The sequence below is a fragment of the Amblyomma americanum genome, chromosome 5 (genome assembly GCF_052857255.1).
Source record: "Amblyomma americanum isolate KBUSLIRL-KWMA chromosome 5, ASM5285725v1, whole genome shotgun sequence".
Classification (NCBI taxonomy): Eukaryota; Metazoa; Arthropoda; class Arachnida; order Ixodida; family Ixodidae; genus Amblyomma; species Amblyomma americanum.
Window position 1 is genome coordinate 194,662,413 of NC_135501.1, and position 22,786 is coordinate 194,685,198.

A 22,786-nucleotide genomic window follows, 5' to 3' on the forward strand; every position below is an offset into this window, starting at 1 on the left:
CAGTCGTTGTAGCTGTCATGTATGGTGTCATAATTGTATTAGCCACTCACCGAGCCATATAGCGCTAATAGATTTTCGTACCCCGAGGGTAAGCGGCTGTAATTGTTTTGCTCACCTGCCGCGACGGCTCAGTCGTTACGACGACCTGCTACTCAACCTGAGGTCACGGGGTCCACACATCTCTGTAATGACTGCTTTTCTGTATTGGCTCACAAGGAAGAACCTAACTACGAGACAATCAGCGGTTCCAGAGGTAAGTGCTATAGACATTCGCGCCTAATGTGGCGCATGCTAGGATGTGGAACCCGCCGCGGTGGCTCAGTGGTTAGGGCGCTCGACTACTGATCCGGAGTTCCCGGGTTCGAACCCGACCGCGGCGGCTGCGTTTTTATGGAGGAAAAACGCTAAGGCGCCCGTGTGCTGTGCGATGTCAGTGCACGTTAAAGATCCCCAGGTGGTCGAAATTATCCCGGAGCCCTCCACTACGGCACCTCTTCTTCCTTTCTTCTTTCACTCCCTCCTTTATCCCTTCCCTTACGGCGCGGTTCAGGTGTCCAACGATATATGAGACAGATACTGCGCCATTTCCTTTCCCCCCCAAAACCAATTATTATTATTATTATAGGATGTGGTGAGCCTGTGTGCGAACTTATGATTAGGATTGCCACTCTTGTTCAGAGCAAGCCTTCATATTTTAATTATTTTCTGCATGTCCAGAGTTAAAACGCTATACAGGTTCTCATTTATTTTCGCGTATGCATTTGAATAAACTCGAGTTTATATTCTTCAAATATGCGTGATAATATAGCTCCCCGCAGCTTCTGCACAGTTTTTGGGTCAAGCCGCGCGAATAGAGTTCGATATGCATCATTAAGTGCCGAACCTCTCATCAGCAAAACACGGCTACGTCAACCAAATAATATCGTTTATTGGTGCACCATAGCGGGTGGTCCTTCAAGTAAAGTAATTCTTTCTTTCTTCTTTCCGAATTGAAATCGCATAGAATGCGTTTAATTTTATGTTCTTTATGCGTTTTTAATGAGATGGGCATGTAGAAATGTTTATTCGTTACTTTTTCTCAGTAGCTCTATTGTACTGAACTGATAGTCAAAACGATGAAAGTAGTGATAAACAAAATTTTAATGGTGTTTCATCTTCATTTGTCACTGTTTGCAAGCCCGTTTTATTCACTAGCATAACTCATTTGGAAAGTTTGCGCTGCGGAATTAGCTATCTATTTTACGTTAATTTTGGTGTGGTTAGCTTTGGTGGAGAATTTCATGCCTTAAAGGAAAAGCCCAGAAGGGCATAGCTCGTTAAAAGCTTGTTCATTACACGATTTAGCTTTTGTTAGCTCAACGAACATCTGTCTGCACTTCTGTGCCTTTGTCGAGAACCTCATAATTTGCTATTTGTCATCAGAAACTCAATTTGCTATTCCATGCATGGCTGAGTCCAGTATGACACGCCCGGTGCAAGCGCATCTGCCTTCCTGCCAGCGATGCGAGTCGTGACAGACACGATGTACGCAGTGCTGACGCACGATTGATCGATCATTCAATTCAATACAGGTAAAACACAACGAGTGATACTCGTAGATTACAGGAGCACACAACACCCTTACTTGTTTGCGTTTTTGGCTCAGAAGGGAGAACGTCGAACATAAATATGCGTCATCACTTCGCGCACTGATCACATCAGTTGCACGCAGGTTACGTGCAGTTCGCACTCTGGCCGCATACAAGCCTAATGACTGTTTTTTTTTATGGTAATTTTATCTGTCTAAGATAAGCATCCAGTAACCTGCGGCCTTAATTTCCTGTTCACAACTATACACTGCGGTTCGATCAGCCATCTGGGAACCGAGTACTGAATTCATAGGACGCAGCTCGCTGTCAAAAGTCGTGACACTGATGCTCTTTCTAATAAGGCCTGCCTAAGAGACAGTTATGAGGGAGCTGCTCCTTATGCAGAGATGAGGAAGCGAGATGGTAACTAATGAACACAATGATTAACGCCAAAGTACATCTTTGCTAGCAGGTGCTTCCACCGGTGGGATTTATGCGACTCACGTTGCGCTTGGCAAACCCACGCAACCAATCATATATTTAACCGCCGAATGCCAGGTTGCATGAGGAAGCAATTCTTCATGGTTACCATGGGATACTATCACAACCACACACAGACTGGTTTTCGCTCAATGGGGCAGTTAAGGCTTACGGCTTAAAAAACTGTCGGGCTCAGACTTGATGAAGGTGCAAGTAAAAATCAGTGCATCATGAACAAAGAATAATAATTCATTCACCCCACATAGTATCAGCCTTAGTTCATTCTTATGCTGACAAATAGGCTGTTTTTTTACTCTTCATGCAAGTGAAAAGGACACCTGTGCCGTAAAATAAGTCTTGAGCGCGTCCTCCTATTAAGCCAAGGCACTAAAAAAGTTGTTTTATTGCGGTCGTGGTTTGATCTGGTGCAATGGTTTCACTTAGACGCTTCCAATATTTTCATTTTTTGCTTGTGATGAAACCGCAAGTATAACATGTCACCTCAAAAAATTTCGAAAAAAAGCAAACAAAATGTGAAGATATTGCAAACATTGGCAGCTGTATTTCATTTTTTACAAGCACCTACCACACTCGACGAGAACTGTGGACTACTTTTGTCTGCTTATCAGAGAACCGAGTGGCGCTGCATGTCAACAGACCAAAATATCCGATTTCAGTACTCCTCGTCCCAGCCGCCCCTGCTTTAGTTGTCAAGAAAATGTGGCCCCATTTCCGAGACTAGCATCAGCTTGTTCCTTCTTGTTCAATACGTGCAACGAATCACGAGGCTGCTTCTTTCAAACACTTGGAAGGTGTCGCTTGGATCAGAGCGTGAGCTAAAAAGACACAGCCGACTTAAAATTTCATCAATTCGACATTTCAAAAGCTGCAGCCAATAATGAGCTCAAATGATCTCTGTAACCTTTTGTTTGTTTGTTTTTTTGCAGGAGGACTTTTCTTTCGTTTATCGCTTTCGAGAAATAAATGACTCCGTTCACGTGCTGCAAACCAGTGGTAAACAGCAAGGCTTGGAGGAACGAAGTGCGTCTATTTACCCCAGGACAATACCAGCCACCGCTTATTCTCACTTTTTTCGTCATCTTATCCTCCTTAATTTCCAGAGTTCCTCCCGAGCAGCAGCGACCCCTGCCAGCCACACGGAGAAAGGGACAAACATGTTAGCCAAAGTGAGCCTATTCCTTTCGTCCTCTTTGCACAGCGCACGCGTTATTTGGCCACAAACGCGATAGAGCGAAGAAAAATCGGGGCTACCGGATAAACAAACCCACCTCTCCTGTTTGCCGTCATCGCCTGCGTGATTCCGCTGCTGGCTGCCAGGAAAGGCGCGGGAGGCGGCGGCATCGGTCAGCGGTCAGCCAGGCGTCGGAGTCGTGTTTGCTCTAAGCACTCGCTTCACTGACCCGTGATGGTAGCCCAGGTGTGGCGGTCAGAGCGGTCACGTGATTAGGGTTCCGCCCTCGCATAGGGTTCATTAGGGTCACGCGTCGCTTTTATTGACACGCTTCCAGGTGCGGTGGCTTAGCAGCTATGGCGTACTCGTATTGAGCACGATATTTTCGATTCGATACCCGATGGCGTCAACAGTGTTTCAACGAGGCCCATAACAGTGCTCATCTCTATGTATCCTCCAGTACCACCACATAATGATTCAGTAATTTTACGAACGCAATGCTCTGTGCACGTTGCAAAGAACAGCACTGGGATAATGGGTAGATGCAGTCAGCACAACTGAGCACAACTTGCTATCGTCATAAGTGTTCCCCGTTGGTTTTCTATGGCGGTCTTAACTGTTCGAAGCGATCGATGGAAACACTTCAAAAGAAAGATTGTGCTATTTCTCAGAAAAATGGACTATTGGCTCTAATATATCCATAACAGTGTCTCGCACTTTTCCAAATTTTTGTGCGAGAAAGCTGGGCTTGAACAGCTTGTTAAAAAAAAAAACAGGGTACTTTGAAGACGAGATGAAAAAAATTGGCGGTGGTTTAGCTCTGGTTAAACCTGGAGTGACGCGATAGCAGTGTGGAACTTGGTCACATGACCAACTACGTGACGAACCACGTGATCAGCCACGGCGCCTCGCCGCCTGCAGCTGCTCCGCACCACGTGACCAACCACGTGACAGCGTTGTTGATGATGATAATGGATTTTTATGGCGCAAGGGAATCTATGGCCAAAGAGCGCCATGGCACAAGGTATTTTTCAAATTCTCAAGGTGGGGTCGAAGACCCATTTCCCAAGCATTTCACCCTAAATAAGCCGAGCACCAGACCAGGGGAAAGCTTGTACCCATTGTATCACCGGTGGGTACCCGGCGGCTCTGGGGATCGAACCCCGCACCTCCCGCATGCGAGGCGGATGCTCAACCACTTGGCCACCGCTGCGGTGTGACAGCGTTGTGGCGCAGCCACAGGGTGGCAGCGCCGCCACGCTGAAGGCTCGAAATGCTAGCGCACTGTAGCTATCGCTACCCAAGTCCTGGCCTTCGGTAGACTTCCCAGACCAGCTATTTGTCTTGGGCAAGGACAGTGGAGGCCAAGGTGTAACCGTGGGCACCCTTGAGAAGGTCAGATTGACAGCTCAGTGCATGAGCTAACTACCAAGAATCGTTTCCAAGACACAGGACCCAGGCTGAGAAGTACAGAAAGACCAGGATGTCTTCCCAAGCGCATCTGCAGTCCGGCCACACGCTTGATACGGCAGCCTAAGCCAGCGACAATTTGTGGGTTTCGAACACGTGCTTTAGTCGAAAGATGAGAGGAGGAGGCCCGAGTCGCCGGCTAGTAGGAAGGAAAACTGAGCGTCGGGTACCCTCTAGCCGAAAGTAAATGCTGACGTTGCTCTTCAGCACTGTGAGTCCATGTCTTGTTTGTTTTTTTAGCGGCAGATTGCACATATACATGCAGCACCGCCTAATTGCTCCGGTAACTTTTATTTCATGAAAAAATTGCTACGACTGCTCGGAATTTCATGCAGTTCCCTCTAAACATCTTAGAGTCAAGCCGAGCGATGCAGCTATGGTGAAAATCGGGCTGAACACGTATTTCATTTTTCCCCACAGTGAACATGTCGTCGACGCTGTAGATCTGTGCCACCTTTCCTTCTACATCAAGGACCGGAGGATGTCTTCTTTGCCCAGGGATGGGAAGGAAGAAAAAAATGCATATGCAATCATTTCCGTGCGGTGGACGGAAACCCTCAGGGCTTCGTGTCGCTAGAAAGGCGCTGAACAGAGGCGGTAGGCAATCCTATATCAGCGCGGTCTCAGCCAAAGAGCAACGCTGACAGCACGAAAAATGGCCACAATCAGTTTCGGAAGGGAGTCTCCCCTTCTTCTGTCTTCCGTGTTTTCTTCTTCTTCTATTCTTCCATTTGTAACGAAGCGTACACGTCGACCGGTCTGAGTGTCGAGACCAGGAGGTTAATGGTGGCCGGAGCACACACCCGCAGCGTGCTCCCCACCCCACTTCCCCACGGAGGCACGCTCCACCCCGTCATGGTGTCAATGTTGTCTACTAATGCGCTCGTGTTTCACCGGACCCTGGCGCTCCCTTTGAGAGCTCTGGCCTCACTCCCCAGTCCAACTCCCTACACGAGCCAGCCTCCCTAATGTGATTGGACGGGAGTGTTCGGCATGATTTGTCGTGCGGTGGTGCTTCGCGACCTCGACGGAACTGCGTGCATGCGTGCTTGTGTGTGTGTAGGTATAGCGCTGCAGGCTTGTGTTCTCTCAGAGCCACCAGATGGCGTTCCGCAACGCTGTTTTAGAATGCTGCCGTTGCCCACACTTGGCATCTGAGGGCTGCGCAGCCATTCGTGGCTCCGCTCTTTCGTGCTGCATTTATGGGCACCTTATACAATTTCCTTTCAAGATTCGCTCGAATCTCGCCGCACGTCAATTCGCTCTTCACCCGAAGCTCTCCACAATGGAGGCCCGGACCCTTAAAAGCGGCCTTTCACGCGAAACATTCGGCTACTCGTGCAACAGACAGCAGAAAACTCCTAGACAAGTGTCTAAACCGACTGGCTTTAATACCTAGTCATCGTTATTAAAGGCGTCAGGCAGAGAGACACGATCTCGCCAATGCTATTCACCGCATGTTTACAGGATGTATTCCGAGGCCTGAATTGGGAACAGTTGCAGATAAGGGTTAATGAAGAATACATAAGCAATCTGCAATTCGCTGATGGCATTGCCTTCCTGAGTCACTCCAGATATTTCACTGACGTCTGTCAGTAATTAAGCCCTTCACATGTGGTGGCACCACAACATTTGCTTAACACCATGAACCGAAGTTGAACAATGAACACATCACCCATCCACCAATAATGATCCCCGCCTCCATGATCAACGTCTGTAAGGGTGTTGCTTAGCCTCCGGGATTCCCTTTGAATTCTGCCTCGAGCCACGTACCGCACTTTTCACGCTATAACGGCTGGCAGCGGCTGCATCTGCATCTCAGTTGTTACTTTTTATAGCTTACTAAAGCTCCGTTTGCAGTGAAAGTAATGACTTTATCATTAGAATTTTATGATATATCAATCAATAAAATTATCACGAGAAGAGCGAAGACCTCGGCCGCTTCTTCTTGAGGCAGTCCTCTGTCATTGGTTAGATGCTGCAGTAAAGGATGCACAGCTAGACATTGTGCGGGTATTTGCAAAAATACGCTACTCCTGTAAAGCCAACTCACGAAACGCGATAGCTGTTGACTTGATATATCCTACATCAAAAAATGTGTCGCTTTTGTGGATTCTTCTCCAACTTTCGCGGCACAGATGAATTTCAGAAAAAAATTACTGAAATATGTTTCTAAATTACAGCTAAAACAGCAACAAACACTTGATGTTAGTGTCAAAAGGAAGCGTAACATGTTATGCGGTTGAGCTTGAAAAAAAAAAATTGGCAGTGGCTTAGCTCGGCTATGCAAGGATATACGTAGCGAAAGCTAAGGCATAGTTTGGTTAGCCTTGGTTAATCTTGATTGCAAGTTCAGGTTAATCTGGTTGTCTGGCTAGTTGTTGTCACGTGGTTCGTCACGCAGTTGGTCACGTGACAAGTCACGTGGTTGCTCACGTGGTGCGGTGCGAGCACGGCGAAACTGCGACTTCCTGGCCAATGTAGCTTGCGCTACAAAAGAAAGAGCGACTTGGATTTGAGCTTCTTTTCCTCCACAATAATCGATAAACATACTTCGCGACGGTTTTTCTTGCAGACGGCAGTCCTAGAAATTCAACTTCACCTTTACTGTTTCATTTGGCTTTCTGTCCTTTTTTCACAGCGCCTGCATAGTTCTCTTTGTCCATAGTACTTTTGAACACCAGGTTGTCGCATTTGCTTTTTCTATACAATAAAAGTAACGGAAACAGTCAGCTAAGTTTCCAAAGAAGTCAGCCCTCTGCACCGGCTCGAGCAAGATGACAAAGAAGTAAAGCGAACAACTTATCTGAAATGCGAGCGCGAGGATAAAATCTCGCATACAGTTTTTTAGAGACGAAACGGCGCGGGCTCCAAAAGCAAACAAACCATCAGAGAGCACCACTTGAGGCTCGAAGAGGCGAAGTGAGCCGACCACCATCATCGCCAGAAAAGAGCTTGCTTTTATCACCGTGCGATAAACTCAAGCCCGAATAGCCCTTACTCTGCCCGGAGTCGCAGTAACAGTGCACGAACCCTAAGCACCGCGTGCTTTTTAAACCCTGAAGCCAGGAAGGCTCCATCAGGATTTGTTATTCATACCCACCTCGAGAAGCAATCGCGAAGGGTGGTCATACGGCGCAAGCTTTCTTTCTATCAGGCGGGAACCGACCAAGCATTCTGAAGCCGGATTAACTGCTGAACGGGTTGCACACCAACTGAGCCGTTTTATTTAAAACTCGCACCGTGGCGTCCCGCTATGAACGGGAAGCGATGCCTGTTCAGTGCGGAAATGGTTCGAGCCGAATTGTGAGATCCCGCTGCTTTGATTCTTTTCGATAACTTCATGGCTGAGGAGAATGGGTGGCTTTCTGTTTCTATTCGTTGGGTGCGTCTGGTTTTAAGGATTATAGATTGTTGAAGCTGAAATTCAAATACCTAAGTATAGAGCACCATAGACTTCGATTACTTCACTCTATGCAGTGTAAGTTACGGTTGCTGCATAAAGCATTTGATCCGATTTTTTTTTTGTTACATTTTTGTAGGCATCGCCGCTGCCTGCGCAGTTATGTTGGCGCAGTCTTCCAGGCTACTTCCTCTTGGTCTTGTTCTTGAAACGTCGGTCGCCTTTATTCTAGGCCACATTGTGTGCGGCAATTTTATGGGAAATAATGTATTTTTGTTTTTCCTATAAAGGCATCCTAGCAGACGAACTGGACCAATGAAGACGTAGTTGGATATTTTTTTTGTCCGTTTACATGTCTTATTCGCCACTTCTAATCAGAATAAGATAAAGATGTGATAGAACTTGCCTACTTCTGAGAAACAACAGATAAATAAACTGAACGTGTTTCCACAGGAGTTAACCACCTCATCTCACCTATCATGTCGAAATTGAACTCTCCGGTGAGAAGCCAATTGTATTCAAGCATCTGAAGCCTGCAGCTAATGCGCCACTCCTTAGATATATGTTACCCTAATCCTCTGCACGTGAGGAGGCCTGGGTATTATCTTGCGTGTTGGACAGAGCTGCTGCACCTGGCAAAAGGCTTGCATTGAAAACTTTAACTGTTGTACCTGGCCGAGCCAAATCAGCCCCCTACCGATTGCTGGCCAGAGGAGTATCAAAGGCGCTTTGTTGACTCAAAGTGCACTTTGTGAATGCTCTCTTGTTTGATCTGTTAAAAACCAAAATCACTCTTTAATACCATTTTTTATTATGCAGACACTGCCCTCTCTTTTCTGCAGGGTATCGCTCTGGCGTCCCGTTTTCTGTGACAAGTGAAAACGACAGGCTTCTTTAGCCTTCTGCTTATTTTGCGGTTGGCATTCACCATCTTAACCAAAGTTCAGCCTAATATTTAAGCTATTTCTTGTTCCTGTTTTCCGTAAATTGAAGTTCCCACCATCAGAACTGGAAAAGAGCCAGATGTACGCATACCTCCTTTATCGCTTCGTTGACCTCTTTCTGCTACTGAGCTGCACAGCTGCTACCGATCCGCAAACAAACAAAAAGCAAACAAGATCAAGCCAGCAGTTTTCGAGGCACCGAATGCGTAGCCTGCGCTCGAAACAATGGCGCCAGCGCCATATGGCACGGACCCCGTTCTTCATGCTCCGACCAATTAGCGCGGTGGGCGACAGCCCCAAGCCATTGAGCGCAAGTAGGCGTGAAATATGTGTGACACGCACTGGCGCAGTACCCTCGCCGCCTACCACAGCGGAGCACAAGCTAAGCGACAAACGACCACACGTGCCATGCGCCGACTAGTTTTTTCCTCTGCCTGGGCAGAATTGTTGCAACCCTTCCAATTCTCTAGCAAAGCGACACACAGTTGGTTAACTCTACGCCCCTTTTTTTTGGACGATTCCGTCTCCGTACACAGCGGTGAATCAGAGGAGGACCCACAGACGCGATGGCGTCACTATGCAACAGTTACTGTCGGGCTGGGCGTGGTGGTGGTAGTGGTTTTATTAAAAATAATAGTAAAAAGGAAGGAAAAGACTTTTGCTAGCCCCGGCATCCGCCATCCATACTGAAGCATCTGAGCTGGGGCAGCGGAAATAAAGGATAGCAGGCAGAATGGAGAAATGAAATGAAAGAGGTGAGGGAACAGGAAGAGAGAATAGGGGGATAAGTAATATGTACAAACTATTTACGCAATAAGAAATGCGTCCAGGTTGTGCGCGTGATTAGTTCATGTTAAAGAAATAAAACCACACGCGCACAGCACTGTGTTGGCTACAACTGGAGTGGGGCGTCCAGTTATTAATCGTTCAAGGTAGCTTCCAGAAAGTTAGTGCGTGACTTCCTTTTCGAAAAAAAAAAAAACACAGTTTCATGGATAAAACTTGGCGACACTCAGGCTGCCTCTCGATAGTTCCAATGACTTAATGCGCATATATGCGGAATTGGTCATTGCCTACTTTAATTTCATAGGTGGCTCAGAGTTCTCCTACGATCACTTACGAGTGGTGCAGCGGTTATGTGATGTAAAGCAGCCTCGGCATGGGGCTGCTTCAAACACAGCCAACAATGGGGCTCACTTCCCGAGCAACTTTTTGCGACATTAACGGAAAACATTACGCTCGGAGGGATCTTAGGGGCGTTGGGAACGTAGCACTGCTCGGTTATGCCTGCGACTGCAGCGGGCCCGGCAGCGAGCCTGCAGCGGGTGTCTCGAAGGTTAGCAACAAAAGTCCCTTCTTATTAGTTATGACTCTGTCTATAGAAGACGCTTTCACGCCGCCTTGAGAACAAAAGTCACCGCTTCTCTTATGATGGTATCGTTTGGTGTTAATGTTTTCATTAGGTGCTTGTGGGGTGTAGCGGGAAAAAGAGTGCCTCAGGTTGCCTTTTGAATTTCGCACAGGATCAACGAGTTTTTAATTTGTTGTACTGGACAGCTGTCATTTTATTGCAGAGCCAGTCATCCCTTAATTTTATTCTGGTACCGCAAAGAATGCTAACTTGACTGCTTTTTTCTAGGTGAAAACTGTGCTGCCGCTTATAACGACAAACAGCTTCACAAGAGCAGCTCCTTAGACAGGTGCAAGAGCGTTCATTGAAATATGCCACTGCGGTGCGCCCATGTGGCGAAGGCGTGACTTCCCAACGCAATGCAAGTCGCGCGGAGATGCAGAGCAGTGCAGCATTCGAATATATATTCATTTCGTAACAGACACCTACTCAGGTTGGAGATCAGACGCAGATTTGGAAAAAGTAAGGATCGTACGGCACACATATCACAATGACTTTGACAGTCAACACGTATTTTCACATAGAATGAAATGAATTCATGTTTGCAAGTATGAAATTCTATCAGTGCAAAGTCCCCAGTATTGCATTACTCGCTTTATAAAAAGCTTAAAACGAAGCGTTAACGCCTACAAAACATGTTAAACAAGGAAATGAATCTACTAAATCAATTTTAACAAAGAGAATGCCGAACTTCGTCTATCCCCCAAAGAAATAAGCTCTTTGATCGCAGAGATATTTTATCAAATATTAATCCCTTTTTTAACGTATGCAATCACCTGATACCTACACGATGCACCTGGACAACGGCACGCGCATATTCTTGCAACGGGCTATTTTTCGGCCAATCAATAGCCAAGCCAAATGAAAAAACACACACTTACCGGAATCCCGTTGGTGACTGAAACACTCTAAGGAGATCGGATAGAGGGTGGTTTCGTTTTTCCCACCAGGTAACTTTATGAACCTCCTTGAAGAGAACGGTCGCTCGGTTTAGCTGAGTCTCAGCATGGACTATTTAATCCCTCCTGTATAAATTCCGCTCTCAGTGTGGCGCGCAAGAAGTGCTCGCAATAGGTCAGCAACTGTACCTCATCCCTCATCTCGCATTGTTCTTTCGGCTTACCGACATGAGGCGCAGAATGTTTTTAAAAAGATATCATAAAGCCCCCTGCGGTCCGTGGTTTCTCATCAGGTAAAAAATGAACAACAACCTCTTTTTGTTCAATTTTAAAATATTTCAAATATTGCGGATGACTAACCTTAGCAATACATAGAACGCTTGAAAGTTTCACGAAAGGTGGCAAAAATTTAAGAAGTGTGTTACGGTTGCAGTTTCTTGACTAAAAAAAAAATTCGCGGTGGTTTAGCTCCGGTTAAACCTGGAGTGACGCGATAGCTACAGCTGGCCGAGTGGAACTTGGTCACGTGACCAACCACGTGAAGAACCACATGATCAGCCATGGCGCCGCGTCGCCGGCAGCTGCTCCGCAGCACGTGACCAACCACGGGACTACGTGGCGGCGCAGCCACAGGGTGGTGCGCCGCCGCTCTGAAGCCTCGAAATGCTACCGTAATGCAGCTATCGCTACAAAAATTGCGCTGAAAAACTCATATAGTTATATCTCTTTCAGGCTCTATACAGTCTTTACGATTCACTACTGCAGAAAACAAGCTTGAGCATTTGGAAAACCAGCTGCCGGCAAGAACCGACCTTTCGGTTTTTTAGATTTTTAGAAATAAAGGAAAAATATTATGGGTGTGAACTTAATCCAAGTATGTTTTTTTCCGGCTCACACGCACCAATAATTATACTTTTCCAACGACATCAAATATTCAGTGGCTATTCCTTTTTGGTCTTATCTGATTACTCTAGCTCAAACTTTGTTCTCGAGGGTTAGTCATTACGGCCGTTTCCGTCCCGTTCTCCACTGCTTCACGAGATGTGATACACAGTCAGTGCCTGGTGGGGACGAATCCGCGGATTTCTCCTCCAGACCACCAGCACTCGTCACGGATTACCGAAACGTCCGGCTGCCCACTGTCGCTCGGCACATTTTAGCCATAAGCCCTCTTCATCTTTGTTTCTTGCTGTTTGCTTGTCTCTACAGCTTTCACCATAATCTGACCGCGTGGTCACGTGCTTTTCATAAATTGCGTACCGCCCACTTCGTGGCGTCGCTGGCCGTGCTTGCATTTGCCTCTTAATGGCGGCGACCGCTCCAGCGGATGCGAGGATGCATGGCGGTGGGTCAGAGCGCGCGTCCGCGGAGTGGGCAGTGACCATGCCTGCAGTCTATTAGGCCGCACAAAGATGCACAAGCGTATAGAAAGCCTTGCCGCGGATTAGAGGATTAGTTGGAACGAAGGAACGGTTTTATCGTCTTCCGCGTCGTCTTCTCCCGTCGATCTATTAATCTGGTGCCCGCCCGGTGTTATTGCATGAACTGGCCGCAGTTTTCTTTCTTTTTTTCATGTTTTCTTCATATTTCTATTAGTCCTAGGTACTTTGACCTATGCTTGACTCTAACAGACTTTATTGGACGAATAGTGAGAAGCGCCCAATTGAGCATACGGTCCAGTTACAACTGGGAAAAAAAGGCTCTCGTTTATAGAAGTGCGAAGAAGAAAAGAACCTCGGTACGGTGACCAACTCATATGTCTGCAGCATTTGCAAACAGTGCGTTCAAGCCCCTAGTTCTGAAAAATTAAAACACACGCGCCGCAAAACACACGCATGGTGGAAGATACGTCAGTTTAGGCGGTATCCTGTTGTACCTCGCTGTTCTAAATTCTTTCAAAAAACTTTCAAACTGTAGAAATAGAAGTTCTTCCATACTCCATCAGATATCATTCTCATGGAAACAGCCCTTTTTACAGGACAGTATTTGTGCTGCCTGAAAACTACAAAGCAACAGAAAACGTGTTCGCAGTAATAGCACTCTCGTAATGCTCTTCGTCTCTCCTCATGCAATCTCCCAAATTTCGTCCACGGAGCTGCCCTATCCCTGCTCGGCATCTTTCCCCTGCTTCCGGCTCTCCTCCCCAAGACTAACGGCTAACATTTCGCGCTCGTTAAATGGACACAGAACTGGAGAGGCCGGTCAGTAAGCCACAAAGTTTCGTCCGTATGTCTATAAGTAAGACCAGACAATATGAAGTGAGTTAGGGCATCTAGTCGCACGTGAGCCTACTGGAGAACGTCGCACTATCAGGCAAATAGACCGGATGTGGCGTAAGAACATCGGAAATAACTAGGGGAGGAGATGGGCACCGGCATTCGTGTAGTCTCTTTTCCCCACGTGCCTCACTTCATAGTGAGAGTCGCGCTTTTTAAATTGCGCCTTGAGTATCTGAACACAATCGGTGAGATTTCCATCATCTGTGAACCCCCCCCCCCCCCCCCAAGTTGTTAAGCAGCGGGAGGACAAAGTTTTTTGTCCCCATTTAGGAAATTTTAGGAAGTGTTCTTTCGACTTCTTGAGTGTGAAAATTTGCTATTCGCATCAAGAAAGGCCCCCGTGATAGGGAAGTGACGAGTGCACTATGCTCATGATCAACTTCCAAAATGAGCAATGCAAGAGTGCATCCTTAAATTTGCTAAGGCACCGGTGATACTGAAGGGACGAGTGCACTATCATGATCAACTTCCGAAATGAGCAATGGAAGAGCGCATACTTAATTTTGCTGCCTTTACTCCATACTGATTGAGAGTCATAGGAAACGAAAAGTCCAGTTTGTCAAGTGAAGCTGCACCCGCCGTGGTGGCTCAGTGGTTAGGGCGCTCGACTACTGATCTGGAGTTCCCGGGTTCGAACCCGACCGCGGCGGCTGCGTGTTTATGGAGGCTAAACGCAAGAGGCGCCCGTGTGCTGTGCGATGTCAGTGCACGTTAAAGATCCCCAGGCGGTCGAAATTATTCCGGAACCCCCCCCCCCCCCTTCGGCACCTCTTTCTTCCTTTCTTCTCTCACTCCCCCTTTGTTCCTTCGCTTACGGCGAGGTTCAGGTGTCCGCCGATATATGAGACAGATACTGCGCCATTTCCTTCCCCAAAAACCAATTATTATTAAGTGAAGCTGCCGAGTACTTACTGCCGTAATACCGTTGCACCGAAAAACTGGCTTGGTCAATCTTTCGAATTGAAATTCAAGCCTCGGCCGTCAATCTGAATGGCCTATAAATGTCTCAATGGCCGGTCAAAGGCGCTCCCTTCATTCAGAGCCGCTAAGTTCAACGCTGCCCCTGGCTATCCTCATCGGATGCTGTTCACTTCTGAACGGACTTCCGTCGGACTCGGCCCTTTGTTTGCCATTCACTTGTAATAACGATTATCCGCTGTTGCGAACGAACCCGCTACGAAGACACAAACAAAGCGAAAATGGATAAAAAAATTGGAGAAGTAACGTAAGCTCTCCGTTAAGGTCATGACTCGATAGCGTAGAGGATTAGGCTTTCCATTCTGAGCAGTATGACACATCTGAACGCATTTTTAATTTTTCAGTTGCTTCAATTAATTTATTAAAGAATTAATTGAAGAATCTAAGTTTTCCTATTTGGCATCATAAAGCATGTGTTTTTCATTCTGAGCGTTCTCACACCTTTAACCTATCTTTTAACCATATTAACCTTATAACCATCCTAACCCCCCCCCCCCCCTTTCCCAGTTTTCATTGTTGTTTTCATTTCTTTAAAAAATCACTTATTCAATCAATTACAATGATTTAAATAACTCGACATAGTCTATCAGACACCAATTAATCATTAGTAACTAGAGCGACAAATCACCATTATACGGCTTATCGACCGAACGAGCTGCATACGCCATCGCGTAAAAGTATGATCTGTCATACTGCCGCCCTACTGTGGTATCCGTCGATGGCGCTGATGGCTACGAAGCAAGTGGAAGTACTCCCCGAACGTTGCCCAGTAAACGGCGGTTCACTGCGGACGCAGATCCTGCATGCGAACTGAGTCTATCGAAAAAAGGCTGTTTTTGAGAGATGCTGTGAGGGACAATTACCTTCCCTCAATTGTTTGCTTTTTTTTATATCGTGCTTCAGGTCAACCACATATTCACGTTTTGCCTTTACATATTATTACATCCGCATGAATATGTCGACATGGCACTCAGCAAAGCTTTCGTTACGGTACTACATTCAAATAAAATACGAATACGATGGCATACTTTTTTCAAATCGAAATTCATGAAGGCTATCTTTGCGATTCGTCGACGCAAATCTGCATTTATATGAAACCTAAATATTCAACGTGTCTTTATAAGGGACCAGTGGGGGCAAAAAAAAAATTGAAGAAGAGGCTAGGGTGAGGCCTAGAAATAATTGCGGACCTCTTTAGGCAGGCCTCTCATGTACCCAGAAACAAAGAAAACTAATCTGATGATTTCGCTCTCCTCGTGTTCGTGTGTTAGGACTACGTCCTGGTAGATTTCGCTCTCGTCCTGTGGGTGTACAAATGGAACGAGCTAGCGCTTCGATTAGCTCGCAGCAATAGGCGCTCTCTTTGAAAATATTCTGCAGGACGGTATTTGCACTGCCTCAAGGATTTGCACCGCTTTTTCTTGTGCACACCCAGACTCGAGAGTAAAAGGGAAGGCCTTTTTGAGAACACCTTGCGCTGTCCCCGATCTCGCTACTGCTGACGTTTTCTTTATAGATTTAACTGTGTGGCATGAAAACGATAGGACGCTCATGGTACGATGCACAGATTTCGCACATTTGTTTGATGAAAAACAAACTGGAGCACTGAGCGTTAATCCAACTCAGAAATGTTGGGAAATGTGCACTTCGCATTTCGCTTGCTTTTTCTTTGCCTGAAAACTTGGCATCGCTTGCACAAATGTTTTTTTTATTGATTATTACTCGTTTCATAACAACGCCAACCATTAGCGTTACTGTCCGCACGATATAATTGAGCAAAAAACGCCAGTTTCCAGTTATGGCATTCGCACACATTGGCACCACTGCTCCCTGTTTGCGAATCGTTTGTATTCCTCGTGTCTTCTGTAATACTTGATATTTTTACTATATTAGTTAGTGCTTGTGATATGTATTCACATTTAGCTAACTCTATGCATGTGAGCCCGAGCGCTGCCACATTTATGCACTCAAATCCAACTTTCTGGCCAAGCAACAGACAAAGCAAATGCCTAGCTTAGAAATCTCGCAATTCTCTTGGTACATGTCGCTCTGTTCAAGGAACTGGAGGCAGATAGTGATTCTTGACCTTTTAAATAATTCTATGAATTTATTTTATAGAAAGAATTCAAGACTTTCTCTCCAGACTGAACTCCACATGCTCCGGCAACTATCGCGAGTAGCGCTGTGTTCCCCTCAGTGTCATTGTTATGGTAGAGCTTGAATTTTACACTATGTAAATTATTACCAAAAACACTGCTAGCTCAAGTTCACCAAGGTGCTTTGAAAATATTAAACATTGATGAAATTGGAGCGAATGTCCAGGAATCCGTAAAAAATTACTCGCCCTTCTTTGACTGCTATTTTTTCGTGAGTTTAAAAAGCAAGAATGCGTTGGGTACGACCAATCGTTACGTATTTGTGAAGATGTATATCTTTTATGGCATGTCACGATTTGTGTTTCTTCATATAGACACCAGGACTACTGAAGTATTTAGCTTTATCATGTAAAAAAAGATCGGGTAGAGTAAGGAAGCAAAAACAAAGGTTCGCATGAATAAAATGCATCAAAAGCAGAACCTAAGTTGAGAAAGCAAAGCTCCAGTTTGAGAACAAAAGGTACCTATAATTGGCGCCTGAACACGCCGCGTAGGGAGATAAAAATAAACAGCACAAAAGTGAACACTATGAAAAACAAAACAAAAAGTAAACACTTGAAAGCTTCACCTGAAAGATTCCCTCCTACCCTATGAAAGCGATCTTGTTTCTCCTCTCTTGCTGACCCACGAGACAACGACCACATCATTCTGCTCACGCCCCTGTGGCGTTCCCTCTCAGCGCAAGATACAAAGCTGCTGGGCACGCCACGGCCATCGACATCATCCCTGGACGGGTAGCAGTTTCCCCGCTACGCGATCGATTTCAAACGACGAGAGTAGAAAATGCACTTGTGTTTAAGCACAGACGTGGTATCTCTCGCCACGGTAGTATCGGTGAACAGCACGCGAAATTGGCTACATGACAACACTGGCGGCGAGGACAGGGGATCTCAGGAGATCAGGAACAGCTGTGTGATGCAGTAGAGTTTCATTAGATGTGAAGATTTCTCCTCACTGGTGTTCAGTAGCTGTCAAAGGCACAGAAAACGAAGGTCGCGAGAACATGATACAGAGAACAAGAATTATGACTGGGGAGTAGCTAGGTGTGCGCTTACGTGGCGACGACAGGGGACAGGTCACGAACGTTGGTCAAATGTTTAGGGGAATCCCCCAAGGTGGAGTATATTTGTAACAATGGAGTAATTACTCACTGGCATCCACCCAAGCGCAGCCTTACGTCTACAAAGGAAAGCTATACAGCTTTCTCAAAAACTTCGTAGTTAAAGAAAAATTCGTCCTGGTCCGGGGTTCGAACCCGGGATCACCGCTTCACCGGAGAAGTCGCTCTACCAACTGAGCTAACCGGGACGGCAAACTTATGGTATAGGGCGAGAGCGAATTGATCAATAACTCGAAGTGGGAAGAGAGTTGTTCAGATGTTTTTAGGAGAATACCCCATGATGGAGTAGATTTTTATTAAAGGAGTAATTACTTGCGTCTGCGTCTGTCTCGTACTCTGGCGCCTTCACGTAAGTGCACACCTACTTCGAACGCGCAAATAAAAAAGCGCTACACAAGTGTTGTTGTGTTGCGTTTCCTGGCACGTAAGCAGCTAAGGATATCATGCGCCAAGCTCAAGTTATAAGAAAATTGTTTTCACTACCAAAGTGTATTTGAACAAATAACCTACTTGATTATTTTGTTATCGTCACTTCTTTCTGGCCATTACTGTTTGCTGCGGCTCTCGATTTCATTTAACTCAAGCCCAGAAGGCCTATAGAACAGGCTGTAGAACAGATAAAGTTTATTATTTAGTGTTTTGGACGTTTATAATAGATGTGATATAAAAGTAACATTAATTAGCTTGAGTAGTTCTGTGCTTTCTTTTTATAGTCTTCAGAAAATAAACGGTTGCAATATTTGCTATAGATTACGCATTCTTAACTCCCTAACGTTTTAGGCCTTACCTCAGGAGCTTTAAATAACTTTTCAGGGCTACACCCCTTAATATCTGGGCAAGTGTGTTAAAAAAAAAAAAGCAGGGCATTTCGAATACGCCGTACAGATTTTCTTTTATTCGAAATTCCAACTACGTGATTTTCCTAAAAGCGCGCCTTGAGCCTCTTTATCACACCACTAGAACCATTACTCTAGTGCTCCAGCAAAGCCTAACTCCAATCATATTCCTTAATCAACTGTCGCCATCCAGGTAAAGAGCCTCGACATTATATATACCTAATTAGCAGCCCAACTTAAATGCACGGACTCAAAGGCGCTCAGATGTCCGTCGTCATCTCGTATCACCGAAGCGTCAATAAACCTGCAGCATACATCACACCGCACGGAACCTCTACTCGCACCCAGTTGAAGGTGGAAAATCACAACGACCGTCACAGGTCGCGTGTCGCGCCTCATTTTGTGTCTGTGAGTAAGTAACTAGGAGATCCCGCGCAAAATTGTCCGAGTGTGCACTCCGCAGGGTCCATTTGCAATAAATCGAATTACTCGGAAGACCTCGGTGCTTTATTAAGCCTTGCTTGCTACACGGACTCCGCCAGCCTGCCCTCACTTCCCGTTGTCGACCGTGTCTGAGCCGGTTTTGCAGACACCGCACGCTTCCCCAAAGGAAGGGGTCGCCAATCACTGGCCACGAAAAGAGCCGCCGACGAGCTCCGCGGGCTCTTACGATGTGCCGCTAAGTGAGACAATGAATTGCATAGTAGCGCGTGCTGAGGCAGCAGGCTGCCCCCGCTTGACTTGGACGGCATGTAATGATCCTTAATGCGGGTTAATGAGCTGAAAGCATCGTGGGCAACCCTTTGGGTCTCTCCTCCCCCCCACCCCCCCGCGCGCTCTGCCCACACAGCGGGAGGGGCACGTCCGCTGTGTGATCCGAGTAACCCTTCCTCGTATCAAGGAAAAAACGCAAATGTCATATAATGAAATAAAACAAATCGAATGAATCACATCCGCGGAAAAGAAAGAGAATGGAAAAGCGGGATCACTTAATGGGATGAGCGCGCTCGTGCAGGCCGCCTTATGACGCAGTTACGGATGACCTTTCAGGAAGTAAGGGATTTCAAAACCAAAGAACAAAAGATTTTTATATCCGAGAATTCGGGACAAGCCTCTGCAGTTCCTCTGGCTGCCACCACGTGTCGCATGGCTTTGGACATTCAAAAGTAGCGCGTTGACACCATACGTGATATAAGCATAAAAGAGGATGATGAAGTGCCTTTCATTTAAGTGCTTTAGGTCGCTAGGCTTAGCGCCACGGGCTGGTCACTTACTAAAATTCCTGAAAACGTTATTTTTTTCGCTAGGTGGAAAATGTTGAATCTGTGCTTAACATTCAGCGTGAAAAAAGAAAACAATCCAAGAGAATACAAATAGCAAGATATTATGTGCCCTATGGAAGTGGAAAACACTGAAGTAAGCACCTTGTGGAGACATAGCGCAAAAAGGACACGGACGACACAGAAGTGGACAGGACAGGCGCTACTTCGTGTCCACTTCTGTGTCGTCCGTGTCCTTTTTGCGCTATGTTTTCTAAGAACTATTACCAACTAGCCCAAACCAAGCTACTGTTACACCTTGTGGAGGGCAACAGATGTGCCTGAACATGAACTGACAGTATAGCATGCATAAAGGGGCGAAGCAACCCGTGCGCTAATGTTAAAAGAAGAATCATGATAAAGCACGGAGGCACCATGAAAGCAGCAAAAGCAAAAATTAGTCATAGAGCTAAAGTCACGTGTGCATCGTTGGTAAAAAGCCGAAAGGATGTATGCTCTTTCTTTGACCTTCGCAGAGGGGCATTTACGGCCCAACCAAAGCTCGAAATACCTGGAGGGTGAGGATGAGACCACTTCTCATCTCTAATGACCTCGGTAGCTCCTCAGGAGCCGTAAGTGCCTTGATATACTGCCCTAAAAGTTCACCTTGTGTCCTGAATACTTTTAATCGACGCCGTACATGCACACTAAGCGACGAAACGTCATCTTATCGTTATCAGCTCATTAAGTCATTATAGACTTGACAAAATGGTGGGTGGGGGGGGGGGGGGTAAACAAGCAAATGGAGTAAAAGCGGATCTCAGCACTAGCCAGAACACACAGCAGCAATACATATTCTAAATATATCTAGAAATTCCAAAGATTCAAAAGAAGATATTTCGATTGGATACAGAACCATGAGGAATAGATAAGTCCGAATTAAGCAGACTCCACATAAGGGGTGCTACGTTGCTGGTAAACCGATCTGATTGCTGGGCGCACCCGGTTATAGAAGCGTGCGTAGCACCTCCACCAATCGTTCAAAGTATATTACAAAATAGGAAACGAGAGAGCGAAGTACTACTGCCTCAGTAGTACTCTCGTCTCCTTTTATCTCATGGCTTGCGCCACCATTGAACGCTGAACAGTCTGGGAGGGAAACGGCCGCTTGCGGAAAGTATTCAGTTGTTACAATTACTAAGCAGGACATGTATTGAGACCTTGTATTGAGACGCACATCCAGACAATGAGGAATTACTGCAAGAAATAGAAGGAATTCAAGCGCATTTCGCAGATATTCCGAAGTTATTTCATCGCTATCGGCTTAGCGATACCAAAACTGAGGGAATGGAGAGCCTGGATACGGTATTCAGGAAAGTGCACAACACTTGTATTCTGCCAATAAGGTGGCAGGACCGAAAGTTGAAAGAAAATAACGAAGAAGCTTGAAATTATGTCAGTGACAGCGAAAACAGTAACGGAAAGGAAACTGAATAACTTTAAGGTGGGGAGACGGTACAGTGAATGTTAAAAGGAAACCAAAGCTGAAGTTAATGGTATTCTTGACCAAGTGAAAAGGAGAAAATGGACTTGTGCGGCGACATGTAATGGGGAGTACAAATAACTGGTGAAGTACTGATTCGACTGAGTCGGTTCCACACAGCAGCTGGGGACGGTTGGAATTCGGGCGAGGAGATAAATCGAGAAATGTGCCCGGAAGGGGGTAGCCGCGGTTTACCAGTGCTGTGAATAATTTTAGAAAAAAATTGAAAAACCCTTCTGGTTGCAAGGAAAAGGAAACCATGTAATTCCAAGGCGAACCACCGCGCTTTAACTGAAATTGCTTGAACCGTAAATGACGGCCACAGGAAGCAGGTTTGTGTTTCAGATTGGGCTATTGTGACGTCACCGTCGTGCTTGCTTACTTTTTTGTAGAGAAATGTGCACTGTTTCTTCAACAGTCACGATGCATCGTGGAAATTTGTTTTAACGTTGTTTTAACCTTATAGGTACAAAGTACGTCCTTTAAGCAATGTTAATGGGGCGTCGGCACTTAGACCGCAAACTAAAGCAATGAATGGGCCAATAATAATAATAATAATAATAATAATAATAATAATAATAATAATAATAATAATAATAATAATTGGCTTTTGGGGAAAGGAAATGGCGCACTATTTGTCTCATATATCGTTGGACACCTGAACCACGCCGTAAGGGAAGGGATAAAGGAGGGAGTGAAAGAAGAAAGCAAGAAGAGGTGCCGTAGTGGAGGGCTCCGGTATAATTTCAACCACCTGGGGATCTTTAACGTGCACTGACATCGCACAGCACAAGGGCGCCTTAGCGTTTTTCCTCCTTAAAAACGCAGCCGCCGCGGTCGGGTTCGAGCCCGGGTACTCCGGATCAGTAGTCGAGCGCCCTAACCACTGAGCCACCGCGGCGGGAGGGCCAGTAGGTCCGGTCCCAAATCTGGGGAACGCCCTCTATAGCACCGGGGATTTCCTTCGGGTGCTTCAGCCTTTCATAAGGCGCCGTTGCCTTTTCATCCTCTCTCCAGCCGCTTGTTTCTCCCTCGAAAGGAATGAGCTTACAATCGGGAGCAAGAAGCGAAAAAAAAAAGAAATCAGGGGTCGTGGAACAGCCGCCACATTTGGAACTCACTTTTTGTGACATTTATTGGCCAGGAGGAGTGCATCGATGGAACCTGCTGTCTGGTCTTAGCGTTTGTTTTGGTATTAGCGTATGTGTCTACGCCTGTACTTGTACGCGTTGCTGTAAGGAAGAACTC